Below are 27431 nucleotides of genomic sequence, written 5' to 3' on the forward strand. Positions count from 1 at the left end.
TTTTATTCTTAGAAGACCTATCAAAGTACATTGACAATCATGAAAATTGGCAACACTGCTGTAATAAAATCGATTTTATTTTCCACATATTATTTTCATAATATGTTATTCTGAGATTACCAATTGTAAAATTCGGAGAAAACTGTTTTGCTGTAGATCAATAAATATGCGTACATGATCTTAAAAGTATGAGACTTTTTAGTAAAACTACCATAAACAGTAAAATTTATACTTAAGACTGTAGTTTAATCTCACGATTTAGCTTTCGTTTATACTAATATAGTTTCTTTAGTAATCCAAACTAGTTTTGAACACGCTTTTTACTTTTCTCTTATGCTGGGAGTGAAAGGATGGTGTATCAGCAAATTTGGCCATAAATGGGTAAATCACTAAAGTTACCTAATGTCATAGAATGGTGGAATATAATTGATATTTTTAAAGCTTTACCTTTAGTAGAATAGTAAAGGATACAAACATTGTATAAACCATTTTAAAAGTTGTGACTACGTTGTATATTACTATTGAAGTAACATAAAATCAATTTTGTTAAAAATACAATCTAAATTCGCATATTTTTGAAAAATATGGGTGTCGCAAGGTAATGATAAGTATAAATCTAAGTTTTTTGAATAAATTAACCCCAAAAATGATTAAAAATCCACGTTAATCAATGTAGAATTCATGAAACAATATAATTTTTAGAATAACGGGGAACTGATATATTTTTTCGCAAAATTGTGAAAGAAAATCGCGGTGGTCGCTTTTACCCCGTGGGTGGGCGGTTTTACCCCGTCGCTAAAAATAATCGTGATAAGAAATCACTTTTTCAAGCTTCAAGAAATAAATATTTTTTTACAAATACAACACCTGTGATATTTTTTGATCATGCCCAAGGCTTCAAAAAACGACATGCTGCATCGAAAAAGGATTTATTGATTCTTGATTTTGACATATGAATTAAATCGCTTAGGCGGGCGGTCTTACCCCGTCTTCCCCTACCCGGTTTATAGGCACAAAATTTGAATAAACCAAACGATTCATTCGTAATTTTCCAATAGTCCTCCATTCCCCATTCTCTGAAAATTATCAACTTTGCCTCATATCCAGCTTTTGCAAATTAGCATGGAAAACCTCATTTCCACCAACGACCAACTAAACGTACGCCACCAGGGGCTTATCGTTAATGGATTTTCAAAGCGACGACGTCTGTTTTGGAAATGGCCGAATCAAAATTTAATAGCTGTCACTAGCAGGGCAGCTGGAATTAAATCAAGCAATGCCGCTCTAACGCGTCAGCACTCAAATTAAACGACGGCACAGCGCAAAGAGGAAGTTCATCTGGCATCCGTTCCTCGTAGAGGCCGTGTATCGCCAATAACGGTGCCGATGAAACTCTGAGGATCTACGGATCGGATAAGAACAACCATTTCGGCGTGATTAGACTTTAAAGCTCTGCAGTCAACGGTATCTGTTTCGGTTTTTGTTGGGTTCGCAACTGGCCTGACTGTTGCAAATAATAAATTGGATTGCATTTTTGTTTGAGCATTCTGAGTTGTTAGAGGGATCATAACACAATTGAAACAAAACCAGTTATAATAAAACTATCAACACGAGATTTGTGAGTGAAGCGTGCTGACTTAGTAACAAAATCTGTTGCGATTCTGTTGTAATCCCCCAATCGGGTATCCTCCAGGAGTTTATATCGCTCGAACGGGGCATAACGTACCCACGATAAAATATATTACGCTAGCTGTCTAATTTACAGGATGTTGCCAAAATGTCTACAGTTTTTCTCCTTCTGTTCCAATCTGCCTAGGCTCTATGTGGCGCTCCTCGCCAGAGTGGATTCCGTTCTCGGTCAGCGCTCACCGACGACAGCCCGATGAACGTTTGCCAAGAGTGGAAAATGAGAAGAATGTTGCGGTGTACAATATCAGAAACCTCCGCAGTAGAGTGCGGCTTTATTTTCATAAACTTTCAACTCGTTTGATCTGTTGAATTTAAATCTTGTAAATAGAGCAACCTCTAAGTTTGAGCCAGAAATATTGAAGCTTCTTCTTCTTCTCGGCATAACGTCCCCACTAGGACAGAGCCTGCTTCTCAGCTTAGTGTTCAAATGAGCACTTCCACTGTTATTAACTAAGAGCTTTCTTTGCCTAAGTTGCCATTTCGCATTCGTTTATCGTGTGGCAGGTACGATTATACTCTGTACCCAGGGAAGTCAAGGAAATTTCCATTACGAAGAGATCCTGGACCGACCGGGAATCGAACCCAGACACCTTCAGCACCCCAAATATTGAAGCTAAGATGTGGAAAAATATTGCTGTTCCATGTTGTTGAAATATTTTTGTTAAATGAATAAGTCAAAATGATATTTGAGTTATATGTTTGGATCACAGTGCAAAAACAATGTACAGTGAAACCTCCATGAGTCGATATTGAAGGGACCATCGATTCATGGAAATATCGAGTCATGGAACAGCAATCCTTTGGAAAGTTGCTTCTAGGGACCATCATAGTAACCATGAAATTTTGTTTTTAGTATGGTTCCATGAGTCGATATCGAGTCATGGAACATCGACTCATGGAGGTATCACTGTATAATGTTTTGGATCGGAGGAGCAATTACAAACTATTGGTCAAACCAAGTCATATATATTTGTTATTATTATTATTATTATTTTTTTTGGAACTAAGGATTTGTTTTAAGAAACCAATACTAGTTTACGGTTTTTTTAATTTATATGATTTGAATTCAGAAAAGCACATAAACTTTTGTTAGATAGAACGCGCCCTACTCAACAGTGAAGGCGCAACATCCAGAGAATGTAGGTATCTTCCATACCAACGTAATGCGAAACAGTGAAGCCGTGTAGTGATATTGCAGAAGTGGCTCGAAGCGCGGTGAAGATGGCACTTGTTCGTTTGCTGTTTGTGATTTTCCCCATTGTCTTGTAGAAGCTGGCCTTTTCCCTGTTTTCCATTGGGGCATCTTTCGTAGAAACGGGCACGGATTTAACGCTGCTTCTTCTACGGGAGTGATGTTTTTTTTTCTGAGTGAGTTCAGCTGAATATGTGTTATCGATGCTCACGAGAAGTAACATGAGGAAAAACGTGAAGATTTGTAGATGCAATTGGCAGGTTGAGAAATTGCAATTAGTGAAGCAAAAAGATGGGAAGAATCGCTGGAAGTACTAGCGGTATAATGAATCCTTCAAATAAGAAGGTATACGATCAACTGCAATGCGAATCTTGGCTTTCAATCAACATATTGGATCAATCAGTTCAAATCGAATATGTTACACTTACAAGTTTAAACAGTTCAAAAATCAAAATCAGAGGGAGATATGTTACTAGTTCTGCATATGAGAAAATAAGAGAAACACTCCAATCAGCCAATGCAAGTTGATATTTAATTGCTACGAAATCGAAAAGCCTCATACCGGCATCATAGAGTAACTTTGACTTTGCAAGATTCGTTTTACATACAGCAGGTACGAAGGCTAAGTCCAACATTTGCCCTTATGAACTTTAAAATGAGTTCGTTTAAAGCAGTACGTATGCATTGATATACCATTTCGATAACGAGCACTGTCTCAAATTCCAGGGGAGCCTTCGGAACGTAAAGAGATAAATTTCCGTTCACTTCGAAATCTTCCTTTTCAGTCGAGTAGTTAGGATATGTAATAACAATTTCCACGAAGTGCATAACATTTTCAATATTTTTATGGAAATGTGGGGAGCTCTTAACCTAGTTTTGATACCAGGGTGTAGCTTCCAGAACCAATTTTGCGATTATCAATATTTCAACTGATATTTGTAGAAATACTTAAAATGAAACCACTTACTAAATGCAAAAAAGCACAATTAGGCAAGCAGTAATTACAGTTCACGCAAAAAGCATGTAAACGTCATTTGGAATTTTGGGGAGGAGTTTATGACCAGTATACAATATGAAACGTAAGGGTAATCTAGAGTCACGATAATGCAATCAATATTTTCAACAGCTATCATGCCCAAAAATTAGTTCGATCCGATAATGTGACCGGACTTTAAAATAATAAATGTTTATCATGATTTTGATGCTATTTAATATACAAGTGACAAACGTTAGGGTTAATTAACCCTTCATCGCCCAGTGATCTATTTTGAGATCAGTTACATTTTTAAATACAGTAATTTTTTTAGACAAATTGGATGGTTGGTATCTTTGGCAAAGTTGTGAAAGACCTTAAAGGTAATCTAATGACAGGTGTTTTTAATTCAGATTTCTTCTACTAGGTTGCGCTGTCAGCATAAAATATGTCTGTTTTGTCACCAGCTCTTGTTGGCATCACCACGCTTGTACAATAAGCGTGGTTTGCAAATCAGAGATTCCTGAATCCTGTGCCGGAAGCCATTGTGAATTCCGGGATTCCAGAATGAGTTATGAGATTTCAGAATAAATCCTGAGATGCCAAGTGCAGAATCCTAGGATTTCAGTGTGGACCCTGGAATTATAGTGTCGATCGTAGGGTTTCAGTGCGGACCCTGGGATTGGAGTGTAGATTCCGGGAATCCCGTGTGGATTCTGGGAATCCCGTGTGGATTCTGCATTGGGTTTCAGTGAGAATGCTGGGAATTCAGTGTGGATCTTAGGATTACAACACCTGGATCCGTGTTTCAGTGTGTATCTAGTGTGGATTCTAGTGTAGATTGTATAACTGCATTGTGGATCTCAGGCTTCTAACGTGAATATTGGGATTCCACTAGGTTTGTTGTATTATTGTGTGTATCCTGAGACTACTGTTCAGATCGTAGTGTGGCTGTGTGAATCTTGGTATTGCATTGTGGATATTGAAATTCCAGTGTGAATCCTTGTATTCCAGTTTAGATCCTGGGATTGTAACATGGGTCGTGTAATTCAAATGTGAAACCTTTGGGTTTCAGTACCGTCAAACGGGGCTTCTTTTGACATTATTTTCACATTCTTCAACTTTGAAGATTTGTAACTCTTAGAATTATGGATAGATATTGATAATTCATGCATATATTTAAGTAGTATATGTACGTAACAAATGTGCAAAATATTAGGCAAAAGAAATAACAAAAACGCTAGAATAGCGAAAAAAGTGTGTCCTTCAAGACAGAAAAGGGGCTACTTTGGACATTTTCACAATTTGATAATGAAATGATTCTTCGTTATAAATTTGAAACTGATTCTTTAGATAATGTTCCATTGTGATGTTGTTGAACGTTTTTTCATTAATATACATAATTTAGAAAATTGCGAAGCTCGAAACAATTACACAAATATAACAAATTTCAGCGAAACGTGATATTCACTATTTTCAGTTTGCAGAATGAAACATAAACTTTCAACTTCCTCGTAAATGGAAATATCAGTTGAAATTGATTGATTTTCAAGTTGACATAAACGAACGATGTAACTACTAGGTACTGCGATGATTAATGAGTTATGTACAAAAACTGTCATTTCTATTCTTACTGTTATATGAACGATATGTAGAAGGATCACATAAATATCTATAACTAAAAAGTAATTTTCATTAAAAACGCAATCTATGAAGTAAAGTTTTGCAATATCGTTAAGGAGTAAAAGTTTGCTTTTGTAATATGCTTTTAGCTTCTTAGCAGTTTAGAGCTGGTTTAAGATTAGTTTATTTTAGCAATTGAAGGATGCAATTGTTTTGTACTGAAAATGAATGACGGAAAATATATTTTTTAAAGATTATGCTATGAACTTGTCATTGGTACGGCTTGAGATATGTGTGTTTTATGTCTATACACTTTTCCAAATATTTGTTTTAAAATTTTTATGTTGTAAAATATACAAACCAAAACATTATAATAAAATAAAAGTCGTAAAAATAAAACCTTTGATCAATTATTTTAATAAAACAACCATTTTAAGCTAAACTAATCTAAATGTTTTTATGGAACACGACGATTCGATAGTTTTGTGATGCTCCCAATAACTTTTCACGACATGGAAACAATTCAAACAGTGTTTGCATAGTAAATGTTTTGTACCTTGTGAATATTTACTAAGACTTTTTTTAATGTTCTTTCTTGTTTATCCTGTTATTGTTGATGTTGTTCCAAAAAAATTTCATGCCTTGTGGTAGAGCATACATTGATTAATAAAAGTGCTGAAGACACAAAATAGCTCAGATTAATATTAATGCTACAAATAATTACAAAAGTGTGAGTGTCCAAAGTAGCCCCCGGAATCAAAAGTAGCCCCGTCCGACGGTATCTTGATAATCGATTTTAGTGTGAACCGCGGGATTGGATCATGGATCTTTAGGTATTTGAACACCAGTGAGAATTTTGCGTTTCCAGTGTAGTTCCTTCATTATTAGCATTTATTGGCTTTTCTCGGTGAAAGCGATACTACTCAAAGTGGAAGGGAGCAAGGAAAGTAATGAAAGAATATGATGGATAGAATCGCAAGCGAGCGACGAGAGAAATGAATAGAAGTTGAAAACTAACAGAGGGCCATATATGAACAACACAATCGAAGCAACAAATCGTTGCCTAACGTCCTGGTTGTGAACGGCTAGATGTTGTAGTGTTGGTCACTACTAACACTAGACAGGCAAAAATTTGTCGCCTCGACCTGTTAACTATATTGTTCGGCGGATGTTTCAGTTCTATCGATCGGTGGCATATTTTCGGGGATTCATATGAAAGTCGCGTTACTTACTTTTACTTTTACTTTACTTTTGCTGGCGCTACGTCCTTCAAGACATGACCTGCGCCACAATGTTACGCCAACTAACTCGGTCCATGGCTGCTAACCTCCAATTCCTCGATCGCCCCACACTTCCAAGATCCTGCTCCACTTGGTCAAACCACCTAGCTCGTTGCGCTCCCCTTCGTCTTGTACCAGCCGGATTTGAGTTGAACACCATTTTTGCGGGATTGTTGTCCGGCATTCTCACAACGTGTCCCGCCCATCGTACCCTTCCAGCTTTGGCGACTTTCGTGATACTGGGTTCACCGTAGAGTTGCGCAAGCTCGTGGTTCATTCTTCTCCTCCATACGCCGTTCTCACATACTCCGCCGAAGATCGTCCTAAGCACACGTCGTTCAAAAACTCCTAGCGCTTGCAGGTCCTCTTCGAGCATTGTCCACGTCTCATGCCCGTAGAGGACTACCGGTCTTATTAGCGTCTTGTACATGGTACACTTAGTACGGAAGTGAAGTTTACCAGACCGCAAGGTCTTGTGGAGTCCATAGTAAGCACGACTTCCGGCGATGATACGTCTTCGAATTTCTCTGCTGCAGTTGTTATCCGACGTTATCAATGATCCGAGATAGACGAATTCGTCCACCACCTCGAACTCATCCCCGTCGATCGTCACGCGTCTGCCTATGCGAGCTCTATCGCGCTCGGTTCCTCCAGCCAGCAGATATTTCGTCTTCGACGTATTTACCTTCAATCCAACCCGATCTGCTTCACGTTTCAGCTTGGTATACTGTTCAGCAACCACCTGGAACGTTCTTCCGACAATGTCCACGTCGTCAGCGAAACAAATGAACTGGCTGGATTTATTGAAGATCGTGCCCCGCATGTTGAAGCCCGCCCGTTTCATAACACCTTCTAGCGCAATATTGAACAGGAGGCAGGAAAGACCATCGCCTTGTCGAAGTCCTTTGCGTGTTTCAAACGGGTCCGATAAAGCACCCGATATCTTCACACAGCACTGTACACTATCCATCGTAGCTTTGATCAGTCTAGTCAGTTTCCCGGGAAAACCGTTCTCGTCCATAATCTTCCATAGCTCTTCGCGGTCGATGGTATCGTAGGCCGCTTTGAAATCGATGAATAGGTGGTGCGTAGGGACTTGGTATTCGCGACACTTTTGGAGGATCTGCCGCAACATAAAGATTTGGTCTGTCGTCGATCGACCGTCCACAAATCCGGCTTGATAACTTCCAACAAATCTGCTTGCCAGTGGCGATAGACGGCGGAAGATGATCTGGGAAAGCACTTTATAGGCTGCATTAAGAATGGTGATCGCTCGATAGTTCTCACATTCTAACTTGTCACCCTTTTTGTATATTGGGTATATTATTCCCTCCTTCCACTCCTCCGGTAGCTGTTCTGTATCCCAGATCCTGGCTATCAATCGGTGCAGACAAGTGGCCAACCTGTCCGGGCCCATTTTAATAAGTTCCGCTCCAATACCATCCTTTCCAGCTGCTTTGTTGTTCTTGAGCTGTTTGATAGCATCCTTAACTTCACCTATTGTGGGAGTTGGCACGTCTCCCTCATCCGCCGTACTGATGAAGCCATTCCTCCTGCTGTCTTGATCTTCCTCCTCTGCGCCGTTTAGGTGTTCATCGTAGTGCTGCTTCCACCTTTCAATCACCTCACGTTCGTCCGTCAAGATACCACCATCCTTATCCCGGCACATTTCGGCTCGCGGCACAAAGCCTTTGCGGGATGCATTTAGTTTCTTGTAGAACTTACGTGTTTCTTGAGAACGATACAACTGCTCCATCTCTTCGCACTCCAACTCTTCCAGGCGGCGCTTTTTATCCCGGAATAGATGGGTTTGCTGTCTTCGCTTCTGTTTGTATCGTTCCACGTTTTGACGGGTGCCTTGCTGCAGCATCATCGCCCGCGCTGCATTCTTCTCGTCCAAAACCGTCTGGCACTCCTCGTCGAACCAACCGTTCCGTCGATTTGCTTCCACGAACCCAATGGCACCTTCCGCTGCGTTGTTTATGGCTGCTTTGAGACTACTCCAGCAGTCCTCAAGAGGGGCTTCGGTGAGCTCTCCCTCTTCCGGCAACGCTGCCTCAAGGCTTTGCGCGTATTCAGTTGCGACTTCGGGTTGCTTGAGTCGCTCCAGATTGTACCGGGGCGGGCGTCGGTACCGAATGTTGTTCACAACGGAAAGTCGTTGGCGCACTTTAACCGTCACAAGGTAGTGGTCCGAATCGATGTTTGCGCCGCGATAGGTTCTGACGTCGATAATGTCCGAGAAGTGCCTTCCATCAATCAAAACGTGGTCGATTTGCGATTCAGTCTGTTGGGGTGATCTCCAGGTGTACCGATACGGGAGGCTGTGCTGGAAGTAGGTACTACGTATGGCCATGTTTTTGGAGGCGGCGAAATCAATCAGTCTAAGGCCGTTTTCGTTCGTAAGCTGGTGAGCGCTGAACTTCCCTATAATCGGTCTAAATTCCTCCTCCTGGCCAACCTGAGCGTTGAGATCTCCGATAACGATTTTGACATCATGGCTTGGGCAGCCGTCGTATTCACGTTCCAGCTGCGCGTAGAAAGCGTCCTTATCGTCATCGTCACTTGCTAGGTGAGGGCTGTGCACGTTGATTATGCTGATATTGAAGAAACGGCCTTTGATCCTCAACTTGCACATTCTGTTGTCGATTGGCCACCACCCAATCACGCGCCTCTGCATTTCGCCCATCACGATAAAAGCTGTGCCCAGCTCATGTCTATTGCCGCAGCTCTGGTAGATGGTATAACCATCCCTATACGTATGTACCGTCGACCCTTTCCAGCAAACCTCCTGCAGCGCTACGATGTCGAACTTGCGGACCCTCAATAATTCGGAAAGAATGCGGGTACTTCCCAAGAAATTGAGAGACTTACAGTTCCATGATCCGAGTTTCCAATCGTTAGTCCGTTTTCGATGCCTGGGTCTATGCCGATTGTTCCGATGACGCTTGCGATTCTATCCATCATATTCTTTCATTACTTTCCTTGCTCCCTTCCACTTTGAGTAGTATCGCTTTCACCGAGAAAAGCCAATAAATGCTAATAATGATAAAGTCATGCGGTGATTAAACTTTGGAACTAAGTGTAGTTCCTTGCAATTCACTGCGGATCCTGGGATATTCCAGTATGGATGTCAGATGTGGATCCTAGGATTTCAGTGCGATATGGGGATACCAGTGGAGAGTTTGAGCTTCTTGAGTTGAGTTGAGTTGAGATCCTTGGATTTCCAGTATAGATTATGGATTTCCTGTGCGGATTTTGCAATTGTAGTGGGAATTGTTAAATGGTAACCCTTGGAATCATGTAAGAATCCAATAAGAGTCATGGGAGAATTCTCAGGCAACTTTGTGCAAAACCTGTAAGAATTCTTTGGGAACTATGTAGAAAGAATTGTGAACCTTATGGGAATCCCATGTGTTTTTTTTTCATGAGCATCCTGGAAAAATTTCCATGGGGTTGCATCCTGTTGGAATTCTGTAGAAAACCATCAAAAGTCCTGTAGAAACCATATAGACATATCTTGAGAATCCTGCTAAATCCTTATTGGTTTTTATTACGACCCCATAACCATTCGTTAGTAGCCTGGCGTAAAATGAAGGAGGAAAATGCGACTACTGCGGCTATGTGTATTAGCATGGGACACGGATAGATGAAAAATTTAGATTCTCGCTCCAGTCCACTTTTTGGATTGTGTTTAGGTCCCATAACAACTGTGCAAAATTTCAGCTCGATCGGTGAAACTATATTTACGCGCCAGCCATTCAAAGTTTGTATGGGATTTACTATGGGAAAACTCACTTTTGCAAAGCAAAATCACCAGAGGTTGCCCATTGACCTCTATAAAAATTCTGAGTACAGACCTCGATAGGTATTTCTACAATGAACAACATTGTCGAAGACCGCAAAGCAATCCGATGCTTGTGAAAAAAGTTATAAAGCAAATACTATTCGGAAATTTAGCCCAATTTTGTTATTATTGTTATTCCTTTACGTGTTAATCAACGTCGCCTTGCTAATAGGTTTTCATTGAATAACTTTTTTCACAAGTGTCGGATTGTTTCGCGGTCTTCGGTAATATTCTTCATCCTAGAAATACCTATCGAGGTCTGTGTTCAGAATTTTTATAGAGGTCAATGGGCGACCTCTGGCGATTTTTCTTTGCAAAAGTAAGTTTTCCCATAGTAAATCCCATACAAACTTTGAACGGCTGGCGCGTAAATATAGTTTTACCGATCGAGCTGAAATTTTGCACAGTTGTTATGGGACCTAAATGTAATCCAAAAAATGGACTGGAGCGAGAATTTAAATTTTGTCCCATACTAATGTGAAACGATTTTCGGCAAAGTTGTAGCTGATGAATGTATCACACAGTATCCTCGTAGCTCTAATCCCAAAGAGCACATGGACAAACACTATGACCGATTGAGTGAATTGCTTGCGTTTCCCATAGTAATTCCCATATAAACTTTAAAGCGCTTGTGTAGTCTCAGTTTTCATCAAAATGAGCTCATGTTTTGGGAGGACACTAAGAAATTGATCTAGAATCGAATGAGCGGTGTGGAGCAATAACGATTTTTTGAACCACTCTAGTACGCATGTCACATTCAGATTGGGGTCAAATATTGTATGCAAGTCAAGTGGGTTGAAATCATCATAATCATTTTCATTAATGTTTGTCTGACTCATTGTTATCTGTTTCTTAACATGGTTTGTTTTGATTTTTGCTTTGAGCATTTATCGTAATTAAAGTATCACAGTCGCTTCATTTGTTTACCTTCTATCCGTGTTGATAATATGTCAAAGTTCCAAAACGGGGAGAGCGAAGTATCGCCTATGGCAATCTAATATCTAATCTAATTCAATATGATTGTTCTCGGTCTAATGCAGTAGGAAAGCGGTTCTCTCTTCAAAATTTGCAGCAGTCTAAAACATCATTAGGGTGACCAGCTAATTTAAGTTTAAGGGTATCATAACATCGGCTCAGACGGCACGTTTCCCTTTCAATGGGAGACTTGTGCCTCACCAAACAACAGCCCTATCATCATTAACTTGAACGGAGAAAAAAAAGTGGGATAGAGGACAATGAAAAGGTAAAAAACAGAAAAAAAAAATGTGTGAGTAGCAGAACTAAGGGAGTTTAGTTTCACAGTAAAAATGTAATTTCCGGCAAAAATTATCAACTATTCAAAGAAATTCGATTAATTTTTTCAATAAAAAATAAGATTTTTTTTTCTGGTTTTTGTGAAATAACTACGTCAAACCAATGTTTTAAATAAATTCTTCATATGGACAACATGAAAACAACTCAATTTTGAAGATAAATCATGTTTAAAGATCTGGAATCGGATGAGTATGGTTATGCTTAAACAAAAATGATTTGTTCAGTGAAAAGATGAAAAAAATAGTGAAAACTTCTTTTAATTAAGCTAGTTCGAATCCCCGCCGGGCACGTGGATATTTTCATAATTTTATCCATAATTTATCCATCTTTTCCACGCGCAATGAGGTAATTAATTTAATATCCATGCGGATTGGATTACCGAACATCTCAATAAATTTGTCAATACATATCAAAGCGCACAGAGTAATATAAAATGGTTTCATGTAAATGAAACCAGAATGACAGAAGTGTTTGGAAAATCATACTACTTCAGGAAATGTCTAATTTACATACATAGACATCGGGAGATAGTATGAACTAAGACATTACACACAGAAGTATAATAGTGTACACATCTTGGTGTACAAATACGAACAGTGAGAGCATTATTTCATTACACATACACTCCCGTGCATAAGTTTGGGTTCACCCCCTAAAAAACATACAAAAGTGTTCAGTCCATATCTTTGAGATTACACGTTCAATTGAAACTCTCTAAGCCGCATTCGTGTGGAAGTGCTCATAAGAACACTAAGCTGAGAAGCATGCTCTGTCCCAGTGGGGACGTAACTCCAGAAAGAAGAAAGCCGCATTCGAAAGAAAAGAGTTATTCTTACTTCGTATGTATTTTTCCAAAAACATTTCTTCAATTTTGTGTACTTAATTTTTACTTAAAGTTGTGACATTTTTCAAAAAACACACTGAAAAGACAAAGCTAACTTCCTCAGCATTGGAAATTTTATAACAAGGTGTCATTAGAACCGTAATCTTGTATTCTTTGAAGGGAGCTCACGAAATGTTTGCGGAAAAATCTGAAAACTATTCATAATCAATGAAACAGTCATTCAAGTCATCGTGCAAAAGTTTGGGTTCACCCCTCAGTATGATGCAAATCGTGCAAAAGTTTGGGATCACCTGAGCCGCACGCAAATCATTTTTGTCAATATCTCTGCCATTTTTCAACCGATTTTAATAATTCATAGCATTTTCAAACACAAAGTAAGTTCAGGTGAACCCAAACTTTTGCACGATTTGCATCATACTGAGGGGTGAACCCAAACTTTTGCACGATGACTTGAATGACTGTTTCATTGACTTTGAATAGTTTTCAGATTTTTCCGCAAAAATTTCGTGAGCCCCCTTCAAAGAATATTTATTAGCTATGTTTTTTCAGCTATGTTTTTTCAGTGTGTTTTTTGAAAAATGTCACAACTTTAAGTAAAAATTAAGTATACAAAATTCAAAAAATGTTTTTGGAAAAATACATACGAAGAATAACTCTTTGCCTTTCGAATGCGGCTTGACGGAAGCATCTTGACGGACGGACGTGAGGTGATTCAAAAGGTGGAAGCAGCACTACGAACACCTGAATGGCACGGATAACACAGGCGCCGAGGGTCACGACAGCGGAGGAAGTGGCTAAGTCAGCACGGCGGATGAAGAAAACTAACCTGCCTTCACATTGAGGGAAGTTAAGGATGTCATCAACCAGCTCAAGAATAACAAGGCTGGTAAGGATGGCATTGGAGCTGAACTCATCAAAATGGGCCCGGAGAGATTGGCAGCCTGTCTGCACCGGCTGATTGTCAGAATCTGGGAAACGGAACAGCTGCCGGAGGAGTGGAAGCAAGGGGTCATATGCCCCATCTACAAGACACACTGTAATGTGAAAACTATAACTATAAACTATAACAAATGAGTTTGTGGGAAGTTATCAAGCTGGTTTCATCAACGGCCGCTCGACAACGGACCAAATCTTCACTGTACGGCAAATCCTCCAGAAATGCCGTGAATACCAGGTCCCAACGCATCACTTGTTCATCGATTTCAAAGCGGCTTATGATAGCATCGACCGCGAAGAGCTATGGAAAATCATGGACGAGTACAGCTTTCCCGGGAAGCTCACAAGACTAATAAGAGCAACGATGGACGGTGTGCAGAATAGCGTGAAGATTTCGGGTGAACATTCCAGTTCGTTCGAATCCCGCCGGGGACTTCGACAGGGTGCCTGCTGTTCAACATCGCGCTAGAAGGTGTCATGCGGAGAGCCGGGTTCAATAACCGAGGTACGATTTTCACAAGATCCAGCCAATTTGTTTGCTTCGCGGATGATATGGATATTGTCGGCAGAACATTTGGAACGGTGGCAGACCTGTACACCCGCCTGAAACGTGAAGCAACAAAAGTCGGCCTGGTGGTGAATGCGTCAAAAACAAAGTGCATGCTGATAGGCGGAACCGAGCGCGACAGAGCCCGCCTGTGAAGCAGTGTTACGATAGACAGGGATACTTTTGAGGTGGTTGATGAGTTCGTCTACCTCTGATCCTTGTTAAGGCTAAGTAGCCCGTCATTCGTTTTGGCAACAATGATGACTTTTCAGCTTGCATTTCAAAGTGATAAAACTCAGTCTTGATAGTTTGTATTGACTTGAAAAAGTATCACTGTACACGCTAACATGCATAAAGTATGCTGATACTTTTGAGCTTTGTCAGTGCAACCCCTACTGATTTTCTTTGATTTAGAATCGTCAGATGAATTAGCAACAATAATCAACGACGCGTACAAATTTCAATGACGGCCTACTTTGCCTTAACGGCTGACAACAACGTTAGTCGTGAAATACGGAGACGCATCATCAGTAGAGTTACATACTTTTCAGGAGCACATAAATGTACTGACGAGCCACCAACCAAACCGTCTCTCAGCTCATCGGAATCCTAGTGTGCTGCGCTAGCCGGAGGCTCACGAAAATTCTAAAAGGGCGCGCAAGGCGATGTGCTTCCGGGGAGACTCGTCTCATGCGCTGCTCGGCGAGCCTCTACAATTATTTTCGCCTCATTATGCAGGTGTCTTGATGGTCTACATGATATGGTCGAAGAGTCATGATCCGAGAGTTACAATTTCGATTTTCGTTGAAAAATTTTGTCATCACTTCAATTATTGCGCTGAATTTTAAATAGCACATGTGACGGAGCACATGAGACCTCATTGAGACACATCTCAAGAATAATGAGGCGAACCAAAAAAGGTCTCACAATGTACAGAGCTCCCGTGCGCTTGCAAGCAATGAGGCTCCTGCACCTAAGGCTACAGCACGTGCGCAGTAATTCTAATCATCAGTGGAAGTCGCGCCTACTATGAGCTCCAGAAGAAGCTGCGGTCGAGAAAGATTCAACCTCGCACCAAATGTACCATGTTCAAAACGCTTATAAGACCGGTGGTCCTCTATGGACATGAAGCATGGACCATGCTGGAAGAGGGCCTGCAAGCACTTGGAGTGTTCGAACGAAGGGTGCTTAGGACGATCTTTGGCGGAGTACAGGAAAACGGTGTGTGGCGGCGGAGAACCCAGTATCCAGAAGGTTGCGAAAGCCGGAAGGGTGCGCTGGGCAGGGCATGTTGCAAGACTACCGGACAAAAATCCTGCAAAGATGGTGTTCGCGTCGAATCCGGTTGGCACAAGAAGGCGAGGAGCACAGCGAGCAAGGTGGCTTGATCAGGTGCAACAAGATCTGGAGAACGTGGGCCAAAATCGAAGTTGGAGAGACACAGCCATGGACCGAGTAAATTGGCGTAATATCGTTAACGAGGTTTTATCAAATTAATTGATGTAACACCAACTAAATAAATAATAACTGTAAAAAATAAGCTAAGATGATTGAACACCTACTTTTACCATAACAATGAAAACCAGCGACGAAGCTAATTTTTTCTATAATTAAGTAAGAAGAATCCAAAACAAGCATTTGACATCAGTCGTATTATTATAAGTATTATTTTTCTTAGCTTTGAATTTATTGAGATGGTCAGCAACTATTTGTCTGTTTAATTATTCTTACAGAAATAAGTGCTGCATCTTCAACATAATAAGGGTTCTCGTCTGTATTATTTTAAGGAGTATTTTATTGTGTCATTATGTAAATTCGTTAATTTTGTACAACAAGATAGTATCGAGAAAAAATTACACTAAACAGGTTAAATTAGGGTTTCGAGTCCTTTTAACGAAGCTACGGTACTGTAACTCTCGTAAATCATACAGTATTGGATTAAAAATTTGGAACTTTTTCAAATTCGTCAGTAAGCACAAGTTTTCTGCAGCTTTTATTATTTATATCGCTTACAAAATATGGTATTATAATAATGATGAATGAACCAGTCTAAACTTATAAAATACTCAAAACTAAATGATTAAACTCAAGTTTTGTCTGACGTGGTGGACCAAATTGATTCAAATATGTCTTTTTACCAACCTTAGTTGACCATTTGAAAAAGTTGCAGATGTATTGTATAATACTGTATATGGTGCAAAAAGTCGTTCAAAATGAATAATTTATGGACTATTTTCATGTAAAGTTTATTCGTAAAGTACGGTTAAAAAATGCAAAGCATGTGCAAGGTATATTTTTTAACTGTAATATGTGTGCGTATTTTTGTAACTAAACTTTCAGACACGGAGAAAGAACTTTCTGGGTCCATCCGGATGTGACCCGAATTGTTGTCCATGCATCGTGAAGTGTCAACAAATATTTCGCATTGAATTTGGAAAACTCATAATACACGAATCATTTTAAACAATTTTTATCAATCCATTTGTGCCATAATTGAAGCACCTATATATGCTTCAATATTTTGAAAACTTCGTGTATATTTGTTATTTGCCATCAGCAGCTTCACTTGTATTCGATAATCGATAATTTGATAATCCTGTTTGTAACCAATCGGTAAATCATTTCCGTTCAAGAACTTCCCCCTCAGTTTTTTTTACGTTCCAATCATGGATCTCCGAGCTTCCACATTCATAAATCCATCTTTGGATGAAGGTAGTTCTATATCTTTTGATACAATTCTAATATGTAGACTGATTGATGATTTGATTGAAAAACTTAACGTTTCACATATCTCAAAGTTTTGAAAATTGCTTTATATTTCGCGAATTTTTCGATGATTCTGTGGGAAACTCTTACTCAAGATTTTATTCAAATTATTCTAAATTCATAGACAGCAATCTCGAATTGAACCTGTTTTTCAATAGAGACTATAACATCAATTGGTACTTACATTTTACGCTCCAATAATCCTTCTAATAGTTATTCACAATTTCTGACAATTCACAAATTTCATCACCATCTTCTTACAGTCCATTAGGCGGCGAAATAAAACAGCAAATATGCATTTTCAACAACCAGAACCCCCAACCAACATCAAGAGCTTTACTTCACGAAATAGATGTCTCACAATTTGTCACCACTTCTCAATGTCCGCGCTGCAACACGAATGGTAGCACTCCATTTAGCATCACGCTCAGCTTTCACTTTGTAGAAGCACGATGCTAACAACAAAACGCCATTAATTAAATACTTTTTTTCCTTTTAAGAGTACGCGAGCACACGTCACAACTTTTTTTTGCATTGTAAGGTGTAGAACTTCAAAAACAAGCAGAAGTGGTTCACTTGTAACCTATTCGCATCCACATTACAACCAGGGTTGACAAACACGATACTCGGCAGCAACACCAACCAGATCCTGGAGCAGAACTTCCGGTTCCTGTTTCACTTCCCAACGCGCCCAAATTAAATTCTCGACCTTAATCTCTTCGCCAAGTTTTCCTCCGCCATCGAAGAAGGAGCAATTTCATCCCAGGACAGCACTCGAGACTCGAGACCCAATTTCGCAAAGTTACACATAATTTATTTTGCCCTCACTTTGCTTAAAGGATTTCACTCTTAGACACTTCTTGGTGGGTTGGCGCTCATTGGCCAAAACACTTCAGTTAGCGTTCCGCAATCAGTGGGCGGTCGACTGGGGGTCTATTTCCCGGCTTTTGTTTGGTTTCACTGCGCTCACTTGGGACACACATACGCGGAACACACATACACAACCATACACTCACCCCCAGCGATAAGTATTTTAAAATTTATTGCATGTGACTTTTGCAGCAGACAAACGAGAACGCCAACATGCAACCATTCTTCCAGCTGAGAGATGTAAACGGGATGCTGCTTGCTGACCGAACCGTCAAAAAACCACACTGACCTTCCCAACGATTTCTAGGGCTTGGCTCCAGACAGACAGGCTGTGGCTGAGCTAGACAGATAGGCGACCCACAGGGAAGATTCGCGTCCAACACGGCCGGCAGTCAACAAACGACTAATGTGCCAATTGCCGGATGCTGCTGGTTGCCTTCCGAAGTACGCAGCATGGTGTCGTTCGGAACACGTGCTAGAGCCGATTCGGTTTGCGCCAAAAACCGAGACTTGAGGACGAAGAGAGCGGAGAAAATGTTTGAGAGCGAAAGTGCTTTTCCGCGCGATTTTCCGAACTCTCGGCAGGTGCGATGAAAAGTCAGCTGTTTGATAAAAGTCTTATGGTTTGCATTACCAACACTTAATCAGTGACTGGAAGAATTTAGTAGAATGCTGTATAAAAACCTTACAAATAATAAATAAATAAAATAAACCTCCGTTCACTTAAGGGGTCGGGAGTAAATAGAATTTAACGTATATAGAATCTATGTTACATGTATGGAATTCATGCTCTTGACATTAACCCATGAGCGCTCGAGTTATTTCACATTCATAGTAATCACCTGATTCTTTATGGAGTACCGCAATATGGTAAAAGAATGTGAAAACCTTAATTTACATGGAAACATACGGTCAAATAATGCTTTACGGTACACGGTACACACACAAAAGAGATTTTTTTTTGTCGTAATAAGAATCACAGAGTATTTAGCAGGATTCCCAAGGTATACCCATATTATTCCTACATGACTCTTGAAGGATGCCCACAGAACCCACAGGATTTCCAGAGTATCTCACAGGATTCTCAAAAAATATACATCGGATTCCCACAGAATTTCCCCAGGATGCGCATAAAAACGACAAGGGTGTGTCCATAGGATTCTCATTATTTCCACACAACTCCCACAGAATTTAGGAAATTTTTGTTCTACACAAAGTTGCCAGATAATTCTCACATGAATGGGATGCTTACATTATTCCCAATATATTTCCACGGGATTCTCTCAGGAATACCTTTTGTTTGCCACATAACTCTCACGGGATTTTCCCTGAACTCACAAAGGGTCCTTTCAGAATTTCCATAGGATTTCCCCAGGCATCCACAAGAATTCCAGCATTCCCGCAAGATTCCCAATGTATTTTTAAACTATTTGTCCACTATTTTCGCGGTATTTTTACAATATTAGCAAAATATTTCAATATAATTCTTACAGGATTTCCACAGTATTGAAACTGAAAGCCCGGGATTCTCACAGTAATCCTTGGATTCCCATTTAACCATTGCTACTGGGATGCAAGAATCCCCACTGGAATACCAGGATAAACACTGGAGTCCCGAAATTCTCACTACAAATATAGAACCCATAATGTACTTCTAGGGCCCACAATGGAATCCGGTGATCTTCACTGGAATCTTCATTGGTAACCCAATATCTACACTGAAATCCTAGAATCCACATCGGAATTCCAGGAACCATACGGACATCCCAAGATCCACATTCGAATCCAAGGATCCTTATAAAAACTCAAAACCCCCACTGATATTCCAATACATACAATGGAATCCTTGGATTAACTTTGGAAACCTATGGGTCCATTCCCTAGATCCACAATAAAATCACAAAATTCACACTGAACTTTCAAGATGCACACTAGAATTTCAAGATCCTCACTGAAATCTCAGGTTTCACACTGGATTCCCAGCATTCGCGCTGAAATCCCAGAATGTATACTGGATTCACAGAATCCAAACTGGATTCCTAAGATCCATACGGAAATCCTAGGATCCACACTGTAATGCCTGGATCCACACTAGAATCCCAGAATTCACACTGGAATCCTAGTATTCGCACTGAAATACCAGAATTCACACTACAAACACAAGATTCACACTGGAGTTCCAGGATTCCTGAAGTAATACCATGAGGTAGTTCCAGGAGGACATCGGACTTGTAGCCCAAGCCAAAGAAAAGTGACGTGGTACAGAGACGTTTTCCCCTTTTTTCTCTGTTACCGCACTCGAGACGTGCATCCGCACCGTTAAGTGAGAACCACAGAGCTCCCCAGATAGCTGGGTTAGGTTCTAGCTTTGCTAGAAGTGCGAAAATTCTGTATAAAAAAACTGCAATCCCAGGACTCCAACCAGAAACCCAGGAACCATACTGGAATTAAAGGATCCACACTGGCATCCCAGGATCCATACTGAAATCCCATGAGCTACGCTACAATCTAAAGAATCAACATTGCCTTCCTATGATCCATATAGAAATTCTAGAATCCACACAGGATTCTAGTATCCACACTAGATTGCCTGGTTCCACTCTGAAATCTTAGGATCTTCACTGAAGTATTAGAATCCACACCAGAGTCCCAGGATCCATTCTGAATTTGCAGCATCCATACGCAGGATCAATACGGAAATCCCAGAATCTACACTAAAACACTTGGATTTCCACTGGAATCTCAGAATTCAATCTGGAATAACAGGATCCATACTGGAATACCAGAACTCACGCTGATATCTGAGGATCCACACTGCAGTTCCACGATCAACGCTATAAACTTAAGATCCATACTTAAATGTCAGGTTAAATGTTTGTTAAACCAGGAATTACACTGGAACCTCAGGATCCTAACTGGAATCCCAGCATCCTCTCTGGAACCCCAGAATCCACACTGGATTCCCAGGGTCTATACTGGATTTCTACGATCCACACTGGAATCTCAGTATAAACACTGGAATCCCAGGGTCAATATTGAAAGCCCAGGATCCACACTGGAATACCAGGTTCACTGGAACACGAGAATTCTCACTGGTATCCCAGACTCCACACTGGAATTCCAGGATCCATACGGCAATCTAAGGATTCACACGAGGATCCTTGCCGATATTCATGGAAAATTTGTGATTCACATTACAATCCGAGGATTTCCATCGAAACCATACCATACGACATGCCGGAATCTGATGATCCACACAGCAATCCCAGAATCTACACGGGGATCCCAAGGTTCACACTGAAATATCAGGATCTACACTAGAATTCCAATATCCGCACCGGAATCTAAGGATCCATACTAGAGTATTATACAACAAATTTTTGGCATTGGTCTTCAGATCTATAAGCGTAACTAATGATCATAATAAACAAGGACGATACCTCTTCTAAGATTCGAGTTAGGCGACTAGTCAAGATTATTCAAGATCTATTTGGAGTAGAGGTCATCAGATCCACAAGCGTAACATATGACTTTCCAGAGCCTTGCGAATTAGGATAATAATCATATAGGCCTATTGATTGGTTTCTAGCATATTCTGAGCTCCACGACTATCAACAACAACGACTAGCAAACTCTATCAATATTTGCGTTGAATGATTGTTTAACGTTATCTTAGAACTACTTGGAGTACAGTTTATCAGATCTACTAGTGCAACGGAGTGACCTTTTAAAACCCCTTCAATTTTGGAGAAAAAAAACCAACACATGTTCATATAGTTAGGTTCTAGCATGTTTTGAATTAATTAACTATTGCAGGTTATCCAAAAACTTATTTAAACACAGGTCTTTAGATTTACAAGCGTTACAATTGAGCATTACATTGAGGTTTATAAACAACATTTATACCCATCGAGGCGCGATGGGAGACAAGACATAATACTTATCGTTCTTACAAATCGTCAAAAAGTTTCAAAAATTACCTTTTCGTCGAAGAGTTTTGGGCGCGATATAGCCCTTCTTCGGGACAATGTCGGGCTGATAACGCTGTATTTTCGTACGGTGTTCGTACTCGCCCAGGTCGAAGAGATGTTACGTAATTGTCGTGACTGCTAGAATTAAAAGATACGATATGATGATAGGGTCATCTTCGTTCATCAATGATTCCAGGGTATTCCATTAAGGCTAATAAACATAGTTTCTGTCAAGTTCTACAAGCGTAGGTAACCTAACCAGTGCTCTTCTGAAAGATTGTGAACGAGGAAGATACCTATACGTCCTTATATAATTATACTCTACCCAGATTTGCGTACAATAACTGTTTAATGTCATCGAGAAACTATTTGGTCATCAGATCAACAAGCATAATGCGTAGCGTTTCAGAACTTAACCTAGAATAGTTGGGATCTACCATGTTTTGCGTTCAACGACAATTAGAAGCTATCCTAGAGGACCAATAATCCTTGTGAGCTATAAAGTGGGGAACCAAAATCCGTATAGTTCATACTAAAAGTAGGCATTTTGTATGAAGTGGATGGATTTAGATTCATTTCTTAGGTGTATGGATTTCGATCTCGCACGGTAACTGAAATTAATAGGCTCTCTAAGATTTAATAATAACGTCTAAAGCCACCCCTTTAATTTCTCGGCATGGTTAATTGCAATTGAATAATTCCCAAGCAGCACAGTTTGTTTCAACTCGGAAATAATAACACTGCGGAACACGTTTTTGTCTCAAGCATCAAAATACCACTATTTATTTAATTAAGAGTTACTGAATCTATTGCCATTTTCAAAAATAACATAGCACGTCTAGTTTTTGAGATATTGACTGTTGAGAAAGTCAAATTTGACTGTTTCAGCCAACTTGCATGCAAGTTTTCCAACTTTTTTGGCAATTCATTTGCTTAATTTGCCACAGAATTCATACTTCATGTGTAAAACAATACTTATCAATAAAGTTCATATTATTTTCGATGCTCAAAAGTTATTTTTTTATGATTTAGAAAATTATTGTATTTTGCCATATAAGAGAAACGAAGAATTATGTATGAAGAATGCGAACATGTTGAAAAAATCGATTCAATCTAAATTAAGTCGTGCGATTTCAATCAAATTATATTTGAAATTAAAGTAAAACTGCTATTTTGCATTCTTGGTGGGTTAGAACACAAAAAAGTTTGATAAGTCATTCTTTAAATTTAATAGTAACATCAGTAAAACTAGTGTTCTATACAACTTTGGTGACCTGTAGCTAAAAATTGTGACGTGCTGGAACATTTCTGGAAACGGCTTCAGATTCAGCAACCCTAAATCTACTAGAGACACATAATTTGATCCTTAAGACACGCAAAAACGTTATTTTTGTTCCGCTGAGTAATATCTCTCTAGACTCATCTGATCACTAAAATCATCTTTGAAGATTGTACGACATTTCTCAGAAACCCAATCCCCAGAATGACATTCCCCAAAATGGGACATTTTCCAGAAAGAAAAGAGATTTTAGCTGTTGAAATTCAGGTAAATTTTTTTTTTTTTTTAAATCTTTATTAGAGTGTATTTTAACACACGAGGGAATTCAGGTAAATGGTAAATAGTAAAAAGTGACAACAATTAACTAGAAATTTAGCAAAAAAAAAAAAAAACAAAATTTTAGTTTTCATATATAAAACATTTTCGACTTCTTGTTGGTTGCAGTTTTTCATTTATTTAAATGAGAATCTTTAAATCAATATATCAAAAGATTCGAAATTCATCGAATACAGCGCCACCTATGGTCGTAATGTAATTAGAATCGTTTGGACAATTTTCTAGTGTATTTATGTTCCATTATTCTTCATAATTACGAAGACAATAAACCTAGAAAGAGCAGCCAATGTTCAAAATAAGGGATAATATGCATAGGAGGGGCCCAGATAGTCGTAGCGGTAAACGCGCAGCTATTCAGCAAGACCAAGCTGAGGGTCGAGGGTTCAAATTCCATCGGTTGTGGATCTTTTCGGGTTGGAAATTTTCTCGACTTCCAAGGGCATAAAGTATCTTCGTACCTGCCACACGATATATGCATGCAAAAATGGTCATTGGCATAGTAAGCTCTCAGTTAATAACTGTGGAAGTGCTCATAAGAACACTAAGCTGAGAAGCAGGCTCTGTCCCAGTGGGAACGTAACGCCATAAATAAGATAAGATGCATAGGAAGCAAAAAAAAAAATCAATCAATTTATTTTGTGAATTTGAAGAATATTACACTTAAACAAATCACATTTTGAAAAGTCAATTAGAAAGAACAGCCAATTTTAAAAGAGGGTAGAATAACTATGAAAACAAAACAAATAATTTTTCTAATTGCTTGGGTTAAGTTGGATCATAAAACATAATATGACATATGTAAGAGCAGCTAACCTTAAACAGTTTTACTACTTTTTCCCCGAATGACGATTCCCCGAATGTCGAATCCCCGAATGTCGATTACACGAATATCGGTTCCCTGAATGTCGTTGTCCCGAACGCCAGTTCCCCGAGCACCCAGTTTTCCTGAATAGCCCAGTTCCCCGAAAATATAGCTCTAATAATTGTCATGACTTTTTGTGTTTCAAGGTGGTGAACGAATCGATCATATAATATGCATCCTTTTTTACTAGAATGGTGAATCTGGAGTCCTGAATATAGTAGATTTTCCAATAAATTGGCAAATTATACAAACATTAATGGTTAAAGAGAAGTTAATGTTAGTCAAACAATGTTGTATGTGTATTCTGGTAAAATAATTAGAGTATTCATGCCGACAATTCGATCTATTCCATAGCAAATTATTAGGCAGGTTGATGTTACTTTTGAAATTCTTCACGGATATTTTCTATGATCTATGGCTTTCTAACTAAATTATTATGAAAATTTATTGGCTTTTTTCGACCACTGTGCAATAACAACATTCCGATGAGTATCCAGAGAATAGCGGAGAGCACAACCTTTGGACCAAACTTTTCTCTCTCTGAATTTTCCCGTTATCTCTGCAATCCACCGGTGGCGATGAAAAATCAGCTGTTTTTTGTTGATTCGATGTTTCCGCAAGCTGTCGAAGATGGTTTTCTTTTGGGTGAAAGCTCACATCCCATATCTTTTCCTCCCACTATTCTAGCTGCCGCTAGGAGATCACGCTCCAGAGGCCACACAGCGGAAACGATTCCGGGAGTAATTTATGGGCAGTACGACCACAGCACACGTTCCGAAATTAACTGGCGGGGAGATTTATTAGAGTCAAAGTACTCTCCACGATGGGCGCTCATAAATGGGCACGCTCGAATGCACTCCCGGGTAGGCAAAAGTGCATTGCTTGGAACACGTCTGTATGTCTTGTGAAGAGTTATGATTGTTTTTTGCAGGTGGAAATTACTTGCGGTGCAGGTCAAATATTTGACTAGGTTAAATTATTGAGGGAGAGTAAATGATTGGAACTGAAGTACATTAGTACACATCTACTCAAACGCAGTGTAAGGAAAATAAAACTAAAAACGCTCAAGTTTCAGAATTTTTCACAGTCTGCTAATCTGCTTTCCACTTCGCTGCCAAAAAGGCAAACAATAGGGTGCCGGTACCAATGGTTGTAATGTACCAGTAGATTGGACTATGGAATAAAACGTACATTTTTCGATAAAAACGACATGTGCTATTTTTGGTGGATAGATCGCCTCTAGTTCAGTCGATTTGTCAAATTTCAGCTTTTTATCTTATCAAAAAGTCATATAAATAAGGTACCGTGGGGCAAGTGGGTAATGGAATTCGCATAGTTGAGATTCTTCAAATTCTAGAGACTTTAAATTGAAACAAATGAGGTCGTGTATATTTTTTAGCTTGACTCCCACCAAATATAAGCAGCATGCTGAAATTGGTTTTTATGAAAAATTGAAGAAAAAAATACAGAAAATGTCTTTGAAAAATGTCTCCTTACTTTTCACTTGCTCCAAAAGTGGGGCGAGTAAAAGTTTACCGTTTTGAACAATGAACTCGAAAACAAACAGTTATATTCACGATTTCTATTAGCTTTAACATTTGTTAAGACTTCCCAATGAACAATAACATAAGTAACATGTAAACAAAGAAAATATTATTCTTTTCACTTTAATTTTCTTCTCTTCGGTTATGTTAGTTGAAATGATTCGACAACATTATAACTGCAACATTTCCAATGTTAGTACTTACATTATAGGACAGCAATTGCATTTCTGCTCTGTAGAATTTCCACCGCTCGTTATTTGTTTTTGAGAAAGTCGGATATAACGTCGGATAACTCTTCGGGAGAAATCAAACGGAATCCTTCAATAACGTATTTAGAATCTTTTTTATGTGAATAGACCTATACTCCATTTTTATGTTTTGAACTAGCTCTACATAGACATTCCACGAGATTTCCGTGTGTTCTCTAATATTGCAACATTTCAGTCAACGTCTTCCTTTTTATTGGCTGCCCGAAGTAGACATATTAATATTGTAATGTTTGGCAACATCTTTTAGAGAAGTTCCATGATTTCTAATAGCTTTTAACGCTTAAGTATAGTGTTTCTTGAATTATCAGCACGTTATGTTTTTCTATGATAATTGCGAACCATGTTTACTTATGGCTACTTAAAGAGAAAACACAAATTCAATCTCTAATGGTAAACTTTTCACTTGCCCCACCTGATAAGAAAATTGACGGTGTTTAAATTTAGTTATTTTTAGGTCTACGTTAAATTAATTCTAAAATTTTTTGTATTGCAGTTTGAAACTATCACAGAGGACAACTAAGAAGTGGTACAGGAAATTATTTTCCGCAACTTTTTTCTACTGAAACTATTAAAATAAGATTGTACGCCGCCAACTTGTTACGGAGTAACAGTTGACAGGTTGACAATTTTTCGCTCTATCTCTCACCTATCGTAATGTTCTCAATGGCCTCAAAGGTTTACGCATGAGTTTAAAACGTTAATTCACATATTCAGAAAAATATATCAATTGTTTTCACTTACCCCTTTTACCCACTTGCCCCGCGGTACCTTAATTAAGTTTACGTAAAAAATTGGCTCCCTTGCACCAATAGTAGCCGTCGTGCTCCAGTAGTGGATCAACGGTTGGAAGCAGTTTTTAAAATGGATGTATAAAAATGAAGAAAAGCCCTAGAGATGATCTTTATGCTTCATTCGAAAGATATTAATTGCTGTTCCGAGGGAAAAATGTTAAACCTATGTAAAAATTTTCCATTTTGTTTAAAATTCCTTGTATCATTCCCGAACGTCTACTACTGGAGCACTAGCGCAACTACTGGAACACGTGTACCAATAGTGGCTCAAGCGATTTTATGTTAAAAAATTAGTTTTATCACTCTTTTTATATTTATATAGTAGAGGTTGATATCTTTCTGTTGACGCCAAAAGATCTCTGTTAGGGCTTTTCGTTATTATGTTATGATTTTTTATAGTTTAGGTAGTCCACTAATGGCACCTGCACCCTACAATGAGTCAAACGGATTGGTGAATGAACGCATGGACAAAGAGACGAAACGCAACACCATTATGAA

The 27431-nt window shown here is 39.2% G+C and overlaps 1 protein-coding gene across 1 annotated transcript in view; it reads right to left on the reverse strand.

The window, feature by feature from the left end:
• The window catches only part of LOC5563693 (5-hydroxytryptamine receptor 1D), a 259447-nt gene extending 241177 nt beyond the window's left edge, over nucleotides 1–18270 (reverse strand). Inside the window, exon 1 of the mRNA XM_001647910.3 lies at nucleotides 17196–18270. The gene's annotated coding sequence lies outside the window, so the exon portion shown is untranslated. The remainder of the gene's footprint in view (nucleotides 1–17195) is intronic.
• Between the last annotated feature and the right edge of the window lie 9161 nt (nucleotides 18271–27431).

This window comes from Aedes aegypti, chromosome 3 (assembly GCF_002204515.2).
Source record: "Aedes aegypti strain LVP_AGWG chromosome 3, AaegL5.0 Primary Assembly, whole genome shotgun sequence".
Lineage (NCBI taxonomy): Eukaryota > Metazoa > Arthropoda > Insecta > Diptera > Culicidae > Aedes > Aedes aegypti.